We start from the raw sequence: 15,180 nt of genomic DNA, 5'->3' as shown, positions 1-15,180 counted from the left end.
AGATGAGAAGGGGATAATCATACGCAACAAGGCAAGCTTGGTAGTGAAAGGGTTTAATCAGCAGGAAGGAATCAATTACAATGAAGTGTTTGCTCCTGTGGCGAGATTGGAGGCAATTCGACTGTTTTTGGTATTTGCTGCACACAAAGAGATGAAAGTGTTCCAGTTAGATGTGAAAAGTGCCTTTCTTAATGGTAAAGTCGATGAGGTGGTATATGTTGAGCAACCTCCGGGTTTCCCTGACCCAGATTTTCCTGATCATGTGTACAAACTGAGCAAAGCACTATATGGGTTACATCAGGCACCTCGAGCCTGGTATGCAACTTTGTCAGACTACTTGCTAGAGAATGGGTTTGAGAGAGGGAAAATTGTTAGTACGTTGTTTGTCAAGAGGAATGGGGGATATTTTCTACTCGTTCAGGTTTATGTGGACGATATCATCTTTGCTGCCTCAAGAGTTACTATGTGTTAGGAGTTCGAAGCAGTCATGAAGAAAAGGTTTGAAATGAGTGCCATGGGCGAATTAACTTTCTTTTTGGGCTTGTAGGTAGATCAGAAGAAAGATGGCATGTTTATTCATCAAACGAAGTATGTCCATGATGTGCCTAAACGCTTCAAGATGGATGATAGTACCCCATTCGACACTCCAATTTGCGTCAACCACAAACTGGGTGCTGATTCTGATAGTGATGAAGATGTGGATCCCACTCAATATCGGGCAATCATAGGTTCTTTAATGTATCTAACTGCATCTAGACCTGACATTATGTTTGCAGTTTGTCTTTGTTCTCGTTTTCAGGCAAACCCGAAGGAATCACACATGAAAGGAGTGAAGAGAATCTTGTAGTATCTTAAAGGAAAGCCTAAATTGGGACTATGGTACTCGAAAGGGGGAGAACTGGATTTGGTTGCTTACACTGATTCTGACTATAGAGGTTGTAATCAGAACAGGAAGTCAACAACCGGTGGATGTCAGTTTTTCGGAGGAAGATTGGTGTCGTGGCAATGCAAGAAGCAGACCTCTGTAGCCATTTCCACCTGCGAAGCAGAATACATGGCAGCATTGAACTGCTGCTCCCAGGTTTTATGGATACAACAAATGCGCGATTATGGTCTGAATTTCACTCAAACTCCTATTTGCATTGATAACACTGCTGCTATCTCAGTAACTAACAATCCCGTTAAACACAGTAAAACTAAACATATTGACATTCGTCATCATTTTATACGGGATTGTGCTGAGAAGAAATTAATTGTGCTTGAAAAGGTTGATTCATTGGATAATTTTGCCGATCTTTTTACTAAAGCGTTTGACCGATCCCGTTTTCAAAATCTTGTTGAGCTTAATGGGATGATCAATCCCGAGTAACCTTGTTTTCTCTATTTTCGTAAAAAAAAGAGAAAGAAAAAACATCACTATCGCTTAAAATTATGTTGGTTGCTCAAGTTTGAAGGACATATCCAAGGATATGTTTGGTCCTTACTTCTACGTGTAGATTATAAGGATAGCTATTAACCAGATGACTGACAGTGACCGAGGCGGTTTATGATGGGTTTTTATTCTTTCGCTTAAAATTAGTCGTTCATACTTAGTCAGAAGGACACATACTCGTATGTGGTCGGTCCGGCTGATCCATTGGATCTTCAGGATAGCCGTTTACCTAAAGACTTTGACTTGATCGGGGCGCTAGAATTTAATTTTTTTTTAGGGAAATGATATAATTTTTTAGTCTTAACTTCGTAAGAAGTTTCAAAATGGTGTTAAAATGAAAATTGATCCAACCTTGGAAAGTGATAGATAAACTGATTCTGTGTGCTTAAATGGTGAAGTTATTAGGCCTAAAAGACTCTAGAACAGTCATTGTATGTTATGGTAGCTTTCTATGGTGCGTAAAAGTAGAAGTGATACAAACTAAATCTTCTCGATTTAATGTGGAGAATCATTCTGAGTTGTGCATGTCTCCATATACATCTTTCCGAATGATAGGTAGAAAAGTGATTACCCAGTCATACACGAGCCCGTGAGTGTTCTGATTCCCGCGAAGATAGTGTTATGTAATCTGCAGTGATCCAGATTCTGGACTTGCGGTTGGATTAGACTTGCAGTTATATTATTGTCTTTAACTCCAAAAAAAAAAATTATCTATAGTTATTATTGTTAAGCCTTCTGAAGCTAATTTTATTACAAATATCAAGAAAGAGGCAAGAAAGAATATTTCAAAGTATAAGAAAGAACGGGAAGAAGACTCCGAAGATCGACGTGTGTTCATTGATTAATCAGACACTACGGGTCGAAGTCAACTCGGGGTGACTTGGGGAAAGCCAAATACGCTTTGAGAATAGATAGGAGGCATCACAATCTCTCATGTGATATCCACCTAAATTTTGAGCTTAATTGAACCTAATCCGTATCACAGAAGCGATGAAAACCATACTAAGTTTTATACCTGCCTACAACCTGTTTCTTTATGTCATAATATCGCTGAACATGGATCTATGTGACAGCCACTTAATTAGTATGATTCCTGTTCGGATCTTTTCTAAAACATGCAGGTTCTCGTCAAGACTGAAATTTGATCCCGTTTAGTCTATTATTAAAATTTTCGTTATGTATTTGGTACTATATTTAGACTTTTACACTTTTGGTTACTTGGTTCTTTGATCGTTATATTTAAATCTTTTTCGAAGAATTTTATCAAGCGAAGTTGACCTTTGGTCAACTTTATGCGTTTCTGTTTATAAGTCATAATACGCGAACTTAACTTAACAGCGAAGTTATCAAAAGAGGCGATGTTGACCGTGCGTTGACTGAGCGAAGTTGATTTTGGGCGAAGTTAAATCTAACTTCGCCTCTAGGGTTTCTCTAAACTATATAAAGCGAAGCGGTGGTCAAACTGGTCTACTTATTTACAAACTAAAACCCTCGGCGAACTTAATCCTCTGAATCAAAATTTGTTAAAATCTGTTTTCGTCTGTGTTAAAAGGTTCGTCATGTCATTGTGTTACATAATTCTTTCGTATCAACTGGTAATCTGATCCACAATGATATGTTTTGAGTCCGTTCAAGTACCAAACCCTCGTCACACTATGTTGGTCCGAATTGAAGGCTCTTTTAGTGATAATAAGTGATTCGGCACTCTAATCGCATTCCTCTTTTCGTATTGATTCTCTTTGATCAGAGATTATTAGCCTTACCTGGTTGTTGAGTATGCGCCGTTCATGTGGTGAAGTTAGGGTTTGAGCGAAGTTGTCAAGTTCGCCTGTCCCTTAACATCGCTAACATTACAACTTCTCCTATTTCACGCAGGGCGAAGTTGTCATCTTTTGTCATTATGATCTGACTTGGCTCGTTTGTTTTGCAGATTTGGCTGCTGTGGCAGGTGCTGGAGGCGCTGGTGGTGATGAAGGGGGAGGTAATAACAGACAGTTCTTTCCGGGTCACAACATGTATATCACTTTGGATCCGGATGCTCGTGGTATAGACGACTATCGTGAGATCATTTCATTTCTCGTTCGCTCACGTATTTTTCATGCCATCACTACTACCCTTCCCATTTCACTACCAAATATTGAAGACTTTTGGAGAACCGTTGAATATGACTGTAGGGTTGATTCTCCGGTTATGCGTGCTACAGTTAACAGTAAAGTGGTACAGTTCTCGGCCGATCAAATAAGGGTAGCCTTACAGTTTGGGGTTGAAACTACTGAAGATCCTACTGAATTTTCAGCCACTTTCCAAAATGGTGCTTTTGTTCATATGGGGTACTCGGGTCCTTTAGAAGATTCTCAGAGACGAAAGGGGTTTCTGTTAGATCAGTGGAGGTTTCTGATGCATGTGATGATAGTGTGCATGTCTGGTCGCAAAGCTGGTACAGATGGAATGGGGGCGACAATGCAATCGGCTATGACTACTTTAACCTACAACAAGCCTTATAGTTTTAGCCAGATGATTTTTTATGAGATTGATCGTCAGAGACGTGATGTTGCACGGGAAAGATTTTTGATGTATCCGAGATTTCTTCAGATGATTCTGAATCATGTAGCTCCTAATCTGCCACAATGTCGTCCTATTTCCTATGTGGAAAGTGTGTCTAAGAGAATCTTTGCGCAATGTAAGTCATCAAGTGCTCGTAGCAAACCTGACCTTCGTCCGAGGCACACTGCCTTGTTTGGTTTTTTAGTGAACCCGGCATATGTTGCTCCTCCGGAAGATGAGTTTATGGATCCTCCACCGCAACAGGCTAATATCCCTCAACCACCTCTTGTGGTTCAACCACCACCTGTGGTACAGCAAGCACCGCCTGCTAATCCTGTTGCAGCTCTAGAAGAACAGGTTGATCTTGAAGCTGCCTTTGGAGGACAAGGGTTCTTTGATATGGAACGGATTGATCCAACTGCTAAAGTTCAAGCCTCAGTAGCTGAGGTATCAGGTGTGAATCTTTCCATGGTCGCTACCTCTGTGGCGGATTTTGAAAGAACTGACTCTGACTCCTCTACTGACGATATCGTTGAAGCACAACAAATCCTTGCCAGACAAGAGAGGATTCATGGCAAGCAAAAGAAAGACTCAGATGACAGTGAATCAGATTATGAGGAGGATCTATATCGTCTGGTACGACGATCAAAGAAGGGAAGGGTTGGTGAAAGCTCTAGAGTTGGTGAAAGTTCAAAAGTTGTTCGTTTTTCCCCACCATCGTTATCCGGTATGACTATGTTACCTGCTGCTTCAACTGTCACACTGCCGATAACCTCAAGTGTTCCTTTGGTAACCACGTCGTCATCTTTTGGTGTTCCTCCAACAACGTTTCAGTTTACAGCTCCAGAGATTGTTTCATTACCGCCTCCGACACTTACTGCTTCAGAGGTGGTTGCTAGGTTTGTTGAATCCACTGTGGTAGCAACTGCTGGGTTACCTGTCACAATACCACCCACAGTTACTTTTCACCCTACCTCAGACATTCCAGCCACTTTGGGAATTCCACCGCCGTATGCTCAAGATATCTCCCATATGCGGTTTGATTTTGATGCCACTTTGTAAAACTCCGAGAGAATTGCGGCTCTTGAAGGGGTAGTTGCTGAACAATCACGTATCAACCTCATCCAGACACAAGCTATTCAGCGACTGGTGGCAGAAAATCAGATACAATCCTCACTCCTCGTTGAACACGGTAAACTTTTTGATGCTCTTAAACAGTTCTTAGCATCTCAGGGGGAGACGAGCTGCAAGGGTGATGAATTGAGAACTAAGAAGAGGCAAGACAAAGACGATGATCCCAATGCATCGAAAGATGCAGGTGGTGAGTTGCCAAGAACTGAACAAACTCTTAGGACTTCCACATCTCAGGGGGAGTCTGTTGTTCCATTAGGCGGTACAGGTGGTGAGAATGTGGTGGTTGTAGATGATGAGGAAGCGTTGGGAAATGATGATGATGATGATGAGTTAATTGATGATGTGTTAACGGTTGATGAGATTGAAAAGATTGGGGAAAAGATAGAGATTGATAGTGAGCTAGAAGAAGGGGAGATTGTTGATGATGGTGTAGAGCATGATATTCCAAATGTTGATAAGGTGAACTTGAGTCAAGATGAAAGTGTGCCAGATGAGTCTGAGTGGGAAGAACAGCCGAGATGGAAAAAAGGCTGTGCTCAGTGGTTCTTCAAGACAAAGAAGCCCGCGGTACCAACAATGTTCAAGAAGAGTTACAATATCAAGGGCTACGCTGAGTCAAAGAAAGGTATCATTTGCTGGTTGTATGACGAACAGTTGAAGTTGTTTGTGATAAAGCGTTATGATGGGATTCAGTACTTTAAGAAGGCTTTAAGATCGCTTAACACTTTGCCTGAGTGTGAGGTAAAAGATTTGGCTCGCTTGAGATTGATTAATAGGAGTGATGACAATATGGCTAGAATAATTGGAAAGATAGTATGGAAGGAAGCTATTAAGGAGAAAAAGTTTGAACTTCTAAAGCCTCAGAAAGGAAAGTTGGTTGAAGATAAGGAACGGGGAATGCGGGCTGACGGCAAACCCTGGATGGTGATGAAGTATAAGCCGATTCGTTATTTGAAAGAGGTGCCGATGAAGATGATGCCCAAGGACGTGTTAAAAGATCTCAAGTGGTGGTATGTTGACTGCCAGACTACTGAAGCTGTTATGGAAGATGAGGACGAACAGGAGATTCTGAGAGTGTATGATCCCATGCACTTGGTTAATTTGTCTCAAGCTGATTTGCAGGTACTCCATGATAAGAAGATTTTCTACATTCCTGCGTGGAAAGAGGAATCTAAAAAATACCAGAGGTTGGTCTCTGTCTGCGTAAGACAGGGTGTTCATGCTTGAAGACGAGTGGTACGAGATTTTTGGATTACAAGACACGAGAAAGAAGATAGAGATATGAAGCTACTGCCAAGGGGGACTCTGTTGGTGCATGATGTCAGTAGTTCAGTATCCTGTGTTTGTTTGGGTCTGTAATCGTTTAGTTCGTTTGTTTTGTATTGAATAGTGTTTTTTATATGTTCGCCATGTGTTGGGCGAACTTGAAGGACAACGAAGTTATGACAACTTTGCCTAGTGTGTTAGGCGAAGTTGTCGAGTATTATAAACCCATAACTTCGGCTGAGTTAAAAAAACTTTTGAACGATTGTTGGTGTGATTCTCTGTATCACGTGTTGGTCTTTGCAATATATCAAGTATTATCTTATGTTCTTGTGTGTTTGCTTAGATTCAAAGTACTAATTGTATTGACACTCGTATCGTATATGTGGGGATTCCGCACCCTCGTGTTACTAAATACTTCTATGTAGATCCGGCTGGAACCTATATGGCCTAAGGCAACCAGCCGTCGATTCGTAGCTAGCTTGGTATATATGGTGACCCATTTTAAAATTTTGAAATACCAAACTTGCTACCGTTGATTTTCAATTTGTTCACAAAAATCCGTAGGCGACAGTCGATAACACCCTCGCTATCTCCTAATTTCCGTAAAAGACCTGCTGATTTCCTTCTGCAGTTAATCAACAACCGATAAAAAAAACCTCAAAAATATTAATTATATATTTGAAAATTTATCTATATTATATTACTTTATCTTATAATTATATCAGTTAGTTTTACCGATCCTTTATTCATTTTAATTACCAGTTGGGCAAAGCAACCCATCCATATTCTTCAACTAAACCAAAACGAACAAAAGTGTAAAGATGACACTAACAATTAAAATAGAAAAAGTAAACCCAAACCGTGACTAAAAAGTTAAGAAGTACAAATTAAAGAGAAACACAATCACATGCACCAAAAAATTAAGTCTAGAAAAGATGCATTTCAGTGATACTAACCTCAACCGAGCAAACTTCAATAAGAAAAGAACATATTAAAAAACAACATATTAAAAAACAAAAAACCACCATAACGATCTTATACATCTGTATAAGGAAGCACCAATAAGAAAAGAACATATTAAACCAAAGCCCAAACCAAACAATTAGTTTGATTAGTGACCTAAACAAATAATATAACAAAACATATCATCAGAGACAGAAAGCAAAACCTTGTTTGTCTAACCCTCACTTTCAATTTCGTTCAGATCGCTCCGTAGTAGAGTGACGGTGTTGATTGGAGATCTCCGGCAGGATCGCATTCGATCTGTAGCCCCTTTGTTCAATAGTCCCATCTATGCATTTTTACTAGGGTTCCAAAATGGAATCCGGCAACAGACGAATCGGAGACGCAACCGTCTAAATGGGAAATCTGTTAACTTTGCCCGATTTGATACACTATACTAATATCGGGAATCTCCATTTCAGTCAGCATATTGCTTTTGATTTTCTGAAGTAGCACGTCATCTTCAGCATATTCATCTTGGAACTCGCCTATAGGAGCCTCGGCATTCATGATACGGTGGCCGGTGATCTCATAGAGAGAGAATCCGGTAGGCGAGGAGAAAGAGGAGCAGAGAATAATATTCAAAGGTGGTAATGAGAAAGTGGAATATGAGGTCCAATCCAATGAGTGTACAATCATGCTAGCAGAGTGTACAAACAAAAGCAACATTTTAAAATGAACAGTGAATTTGTGTCTGGATCAGAAGTTGCAAAATATAATATATAATACTTTTGAATATCTTTTAACTTAACAATTTAATCATTTTAATACTTTTTTTCTAAACTACCATGTGCTAAATTTGGTTAAAAACTTATTCTGACCCGAAACAAATGTACAATATTCTTAAACATTAAACAACAGTGTACCTGACTCGTTCAAACCATTTTGCCACATAAAATCACTTGCCTATACTACAACGAGCCCAATCTTTGGATTACCTGACCCGAACAGTTTAACCGACATGAAAATTGGTCCGTATGAAAATCGAGCATCTAAAAACAGTGAACCCACTGAAAAAAAATCCTAGATCCGTCACTGTTTATTACCCATAACAATCTTAGTCTAGCAAACCGTTAGCTCTGTTAGTTAAGTTCATTTAAGTTAGACTAGGATTGTTACGAGTTATAAAATTCAAAGTTGGGATTGCCACCGCTTATATTGTTAGTAGGGATTAATTTTGACTAATGATTAAAAATTTGAATTATTAAACCCAATTTTCTTTAAATAATTAAAAGTTATACCTATGTTGTTTTCAAATTGTATTTTCAAAGGAGAATAAATTTCAACTATGAGTTTGTTTTCCTTTCGAATATTTTAATAACTTATTGACATTTTGAAGCTATAAATTGAGTGTTATTTGGGATTGTTAATTGTTAATAGGATACAGTTGGGATTAGGGATGAGATTGGTATCGAAAATCCTGATCCTGAAAATCGTAAATTTTTGGTGATGGTATCGAAATTTTCGGTTCGTTACCGATACGGTATCGGGATTTAAGGTAAATTTTGGAAAATACCGGTACCGTACCAATACCGAAACTCAAAACTTTGGTAACGATTCGGTACTGGCATCGAATTTGCTCTATCCCTATTTAAAACTTTGGTTCACGTTTAAAAGTCGATTTTTCGACCGTTAAAGCTACCGACAAGTCAAATAAGTCTACATCAATTATCCTATGAACTAATTACACATATTAATACACATATTTCATCCAAACTTCCAGATTTGATCACATATTTTCACATAACACACTTAAACAAATTTTCAAGTTTCTAGTTCTTATCCTAAGTTTATTAGTAATATTACTTGTTAAGCTTATCATTTCTTATATGAATAAATGTTATAATATACACTAAAAATCCAGATTTAAATCTTTTATTATGGGTGCCATATCAAGCCAAAGTATCACTTTACAACTATATTCCTTTTATTCTATTTTGAAAGATTCTAACATGTGTTGTGACATCCGTCAAATTTGAGTATCGCGTTGTATTAGTTTGTAAACTTTTATTCGTTTTTAAAACCGACTCAACATTTTTAGAACTTATTTAATTATTATATAATAATATTTTTGACCTTGATCATAAATAAATCGATGTTTGTCATATTATAGTGTCGTTAAGAAAAACGTAAGGGGCTCAAACTAATTTTCGTAAAGTTGTTACAAGTTATAAGAACCTTTAAAACTCGTTTTGAACATTGATTGAAACTTGGAGGGCCTTTTGTGAAAATATGCATACATATATAAACAGCCCTAAACCTAATATCATAAACAAAACCACACCAGCCTTCATCTTCTTCCTCCCTGATTCCGGCCGCCGCCGCCACCTCGCCGCCGTCATCTCCGGCCACCACTTTCCACTACATCACCACCATCTCAGCCACCCCCTCAACCCGACACCACCACCCTCGCGTTCCAGCAGCTCTCCCCCTCCCTCGGCTCGTTTTTCCGGTGACCGGAAGGCCGGCCACCGGTGTGTCGCACTCTCTCTCCCTCTCGCTGCACTCTCTCCGACACACTCTCTCTCACTCTCCGTCTCTCTCTCTCTTTCTCTCTCGCTGTAACTCTCTCTCTCTCTCTATCTATCTCTCTATCTCTCCGGCGCTCTCTCTCTACGGCTCTCTCTCCCTCTCTACGGCTCTCTCTCTCTCTCTCTCTCTTTTTCCCTTCATCCCTCCCTCCGGTTGCGGTTTCCATCTTCGACGACCTCGTGAACATATAGTAGGTACAAGTTAATTTGGGTTTTGTTATTATTAATTTTTTCATATATCGATTGTCGGATTTAAATTGTTAATAATCGGATATATTGTTTGCTTATATACTTTGAAACGAGTTGGATGGACTTAGTGTTGTTATAAATTTGGGAAAAGATAAACGATCGGGTAATGGATATACTAAGTTCTTATGGGTTTAATTATTTTGGTTCGGTTGGTTTGTACATAAGTTGTTGAACTAAAAGTCTCGGGTTCGGGTCTCATCCTATACCGGTTTTGGTATTATTAGTTTTATATACTTAACAAATTTATTTTCACTAATTAATACTAATATCACTACGTAGAAATTATTATTAGTATTATTAAGTTTAACTTAGCATTACATTTATTTAGTATTACTATTATTATTATTATCACTATTATTATAAATATTAAAGTTGTTATTAATATTATTAAAGATTATATTATTATTATCTATCAAAATCATATTTTACCAAATGATATCATTTGTACTATCAATATTACTTATTATTATTACTATTTTTATCAACATCACTTTAAATTGGTATCAAAGATTTTTATTCCTTAACTATTATTATTAGTATTATTTATAACAATTATTGTTATAATTATTACACGATATTAGTATTATTAGAAATAGTTATTGTTATTATTATTATCTTATATATCTCTATATATATATGTATATATATAACATATCTTTTAAGAATTATTATTATCGTTACTATCCTATCATTAATAATATTATTGTAAACTTTGTTACCAATTCATTTTTATAAAATCTATCTCTTAAATTAAGCCCGTCTTGTTTCTATTTTGATATTGGTTTAGTTATTTAAAAGCCCAATAAAATGATAATATTTTATTTTAAATTATCAATTAAGTATGAGTCCCTAATCATTAACAAATTAACCGGTAATCCGATTTACAACCGAACCTCATCGTTCATTGTTTCCAATATAGTTTCATTATGGTTTCAAGTTCATTAATATATATTACGTTATTTATTTTAGCTAAGATGTTTATCGTTTCAAGTCGGATCTGTTCGTTTACCGTTCGAGCTTCATTTATTTATCTATTTATTTCTTGGTTCATCATTCGAGGTGGGTACTTTCATACCCTTTTTTCCATCTTTCGTTTTGGGGTGACATTTCATACTTATCAAACTAAATGCTTCAATTACTTGAATCTTTAAACCCACAAACGTGATTGTATACTTTACTTGAATAATTGCTTGATTTGGTGTTCTATGCTTACATGCTATGTGCCTATGTGTTTATCACTTTCAGTCATGGGGAAGTCTATAAATCCGTGATCTATCTGATATTCTCTTATAGCACGCTGTCGTTAACGTAATGCAACTAACGATATTCTATTAAATCCTAGACTACTTGGCAACCCCTTGTAGCTAGGTGGCGCTAACGTAATTCTATTAGCGATTGTCAATTTATCCAAGTTGTTGCTTTTATTTATTGTTTTGTATACAAGTTTTGTGGCTTTTTACACTATATACTTATATGCTCAAACTTATGAATTGCTCACCAACCTTTGTGTTGACAAACTTTATTTTATGAAATGTTACATGTTTGACTTGACTCGAGGACTTGATGAAAACGTTACCAAGACCTTTAGGATATTAGTAAAACGAACAATATAAATGTTACTTGTATTCAATTTGTTTGTGTGAACGAGATGTGTTGTTTATTTGATTTGTTGAAATAAAATGAGTTAAATAAATATTGTCACTTTAAATAGTGTCTTGTGTATTTGTCCAATCACGTTGTACCCCGGCATGTTCCGCCGCCTTTGGTCGGGGTGTGACATGTGTGATCATGCAAGTCTTTTTCAAAGATTAAGTACTTTAACTTTTGTGTTTATTCTTATTATTATTATCAATCAATTCAAGTTATTCACATCATCATAAAATTATTCAAATCATTAGATCATGTATTCTTATAAATTTCTTAAGTGTTTATCTATCAAAGTTTCATATTATAGTAACTTTTACTTTTTGGTAATTCTATCTAATTCAATTTTTCAATTCTTGATTATGTATGAATTTAAGTTTATCTCATTCAACTAGTTTGATAGGGTTTCATGCATCCTATGGTTCTATTCAAGTTTTACTCTTTCAATTCTCCATTTAACAAAGTTTTCATTTCTAGTAAGTAGTTGTTAATTTAATCAATATGCTAACCTAATATATACGTCAACCATGCACCCTATCTTAATTCAAAGATGCAATTTATCACAAATCAAATACATACATACCAAGTATTCATATTAAAATCAACAATTCATTTTTTCCTTCAAAAAAGTTTCCTTAATAGGCGATTTTACAATTTCTAACAATCTTAAGTATTAACTAATGGTTTTTATGACTTTACTAGCATATACCCTATTTCATTTCCAATTATATTATTTCATATCACTTTCTTGATCCATCAATCCATCCAAAATCTCTAATTAATCCAAGAATCCAAAAAATTCCCAAATTTTCAATTATAAACAAGTTCTTATCATATTCATCTCTAACAACAACTATTCAATGATTCAAGTCCATATCATCAAATTAATGATCAACAATTAACCTAAATCCATTCTATCATCAAACCCTAACATCAAGTTCATCCAAGATTATACCAAATTATCAAGAAATCCAACAATGCTTATAATTAAACTTAACAATCAATGTATGATCTTTCAAGATGAATGTATGCATGTATAAGTGAGTTTAATCTTTCCTCCTACCCACAGATACATGCATACAGTTCATAAATACATACATACATCTTCATCCATATTTTTAAACTTTCAAGCTCAAATCTAACTCAAGAACATCTAATCTATTGTATCCAATCCTAGAAATCAATCTATAACAACACTTACTTGTGTTCTTGAGGATTTGAAGGTAATAAAGAAGGTGTGAATGTGGTGGTTTTCCTTATAATCTTCTTCCTAGCTTACTTGATCTTCCATGTTCTTGATTAATTCTCCATAGTTCTTGATTATTGATCGCATGTGTGTGTTTAGGATTATTTAAATTTGAGTGTGTGTGAGGGTGTGTGGCCGTGAGTTTTTAAGAGGGGAGGAGGAGTGTAGAGTGGTGAATAAGGGTGTAGAGTGATAGGTGGATTGCTGGAGTGTGTTACAACACAAAGTTTCTATAAACAACAATCATTAGGAAGGATGATTTGGTGGATGGGTATTTGAGAGAAAGGGAGGTGATGATGAGGTGGCATGGGGGCGGCTAGGGGGGCGTAGGAGGCGAGGAGTTGGTCATAAACTAGTTAATTTTGGTTAATCATTTAACGTATTGCAAGTTTTGGATATTAAAATGGATCCCGTTTTATATAATTTTTTGCCATACTTTGAATGAAATCAAATTCCTGACAGTATGGACTAAAAAACTATTTTTCTGAAAATAGTTTCTGTCGGGTCATTTCCGGGCCCTGTACTGGCTTTTGTTTACTTATTTTTTAGTTTTCGTGATTCGAACCTTCCTAAATTATGTTTATACATTGTTTCCTATATTTTTACATATATTTTGAATTTTTGGGACCATTAAATAATTCTAATGATTTATTTACTTTCTGGCTTGCTGTCCGAGGTTTTTACACGTCATGCTCGTTACGTGTCGAAATTTGGACTTTTTGTTGACTTTGCAAGACATAGAATCTTAATAAAGGAAGATTTTATTGATAAAATGATATTATATTGATAATCATGATTACATTAACGATAATTTTTACCGAGTGTTACGCAAATCACTCAAGATGCTCAAGTTTCAAGGTTCCAAGTCATGGCCAACTAAGGATTCAAGCAACTAGAGGACTTTGCCGCTCGTCGTATTCTATCTTATTTAATCTGATTTCCGTTTTGTATCGACTCTTAAATAAAGTTTGGATAACGCTTTTAAGAATTATTGAAATACTAAATTAAGATTTCCTATCATTATGTCTTTCGTATAACTCTTTTCCCTAAAATATTTCTATCGAAATTAGATTTTCAAACGTTTTTGTAAATCCACACGATGGGACGAATCATGTGGACCATCCGACGATGAAAATAATTAAGGTCCGGAACATAATTATCAAAGTCCTCGCATGAAAATCATGATGCGTAAGATTGTGTGTTAATAATATAGAATCGAAAGTAGTTGGGATAACGGTACAAATGTAAATATGATAAGGACATGGTGGATACGCCGCTGGTACATCCTATATATAAGTGCCCTTATAGGATTTTCATCTAGAGCGTTGCTTCAACTATTCAAAGTTCTAATATCATGATTAATTTTAAAAATTTATATTAAAAATTTTCCTCTCCTCAAAATGTAATGATTTTTTTCATAGTGTCCTTTAATTTCGGGACAAAATTCCCTAAAGTAGGGGAGACTGTAATAACTCGGTTTTTTCCAATCTATATTACCTGACCCGTTTATATATTCGGGAAATTTATATCAATAAAAAGTTATCACGTTTATCATGTAATTATTTTATTATTATTTGTTATTATATTTATTTAGTATATATAAAACATCTTTGATAAATATACAATTATCACCCTAAACAATACTTTAACCCTTTAGTGTTCCCATCTCAAATCTTGAAGGGCCTAAGTTCAATTTCTGCAACATTATTATATTCTTAACCCTTATCCAATTACCCATACCCATACTCATGAACCAAACCCGTAACTGTGACCCATTTGATTTGCTTGAACCACAATTCTCGCGTTTAACTTGAAAATGATTTGGGGAAATCTTTTATCTTGCCATAAATGGCTCACCAACGATTTTAATTTTGTTAAAACGATCAAATGTGATATGTAATACTTAATATACAAACCCTCTGAATCCACTAATCAAACTATAACATAACAATGATCTTAACTCAATTAAACATGCCCACACCATCCTTATGATGTAGCCAATAAAACCCGTCTGCTTAATTTTGTTTTCGATGTATATGTTAGACGTTCGAGTTATTTCTTTTGACTTCTTCGTTTGGATCAATTAAGCCCTCATCTGATCTCTGTAATGGGTAATTAATTATACAGCTTTG

Source organism: Bidens hawaiensis, unplaced genomic scaffold (genome assembly GCF_021521415.1).
Source record: "Bidens hawaiensis isolate Kalapana, Puna unplaced genomic scaffold, B.hawaiensis_p1.1 tig00049163_1, whole genome shotgun sequence".
Lineage (NCBI taxonomy): Eukaryota > Viridiplantae > Streptophyta > Magnoliopsida > Asterales > Asteraceae > Bidens > Bidens hawaiensis.
This window is presented reverse-complemented; position numbering follows the sequence as displayed.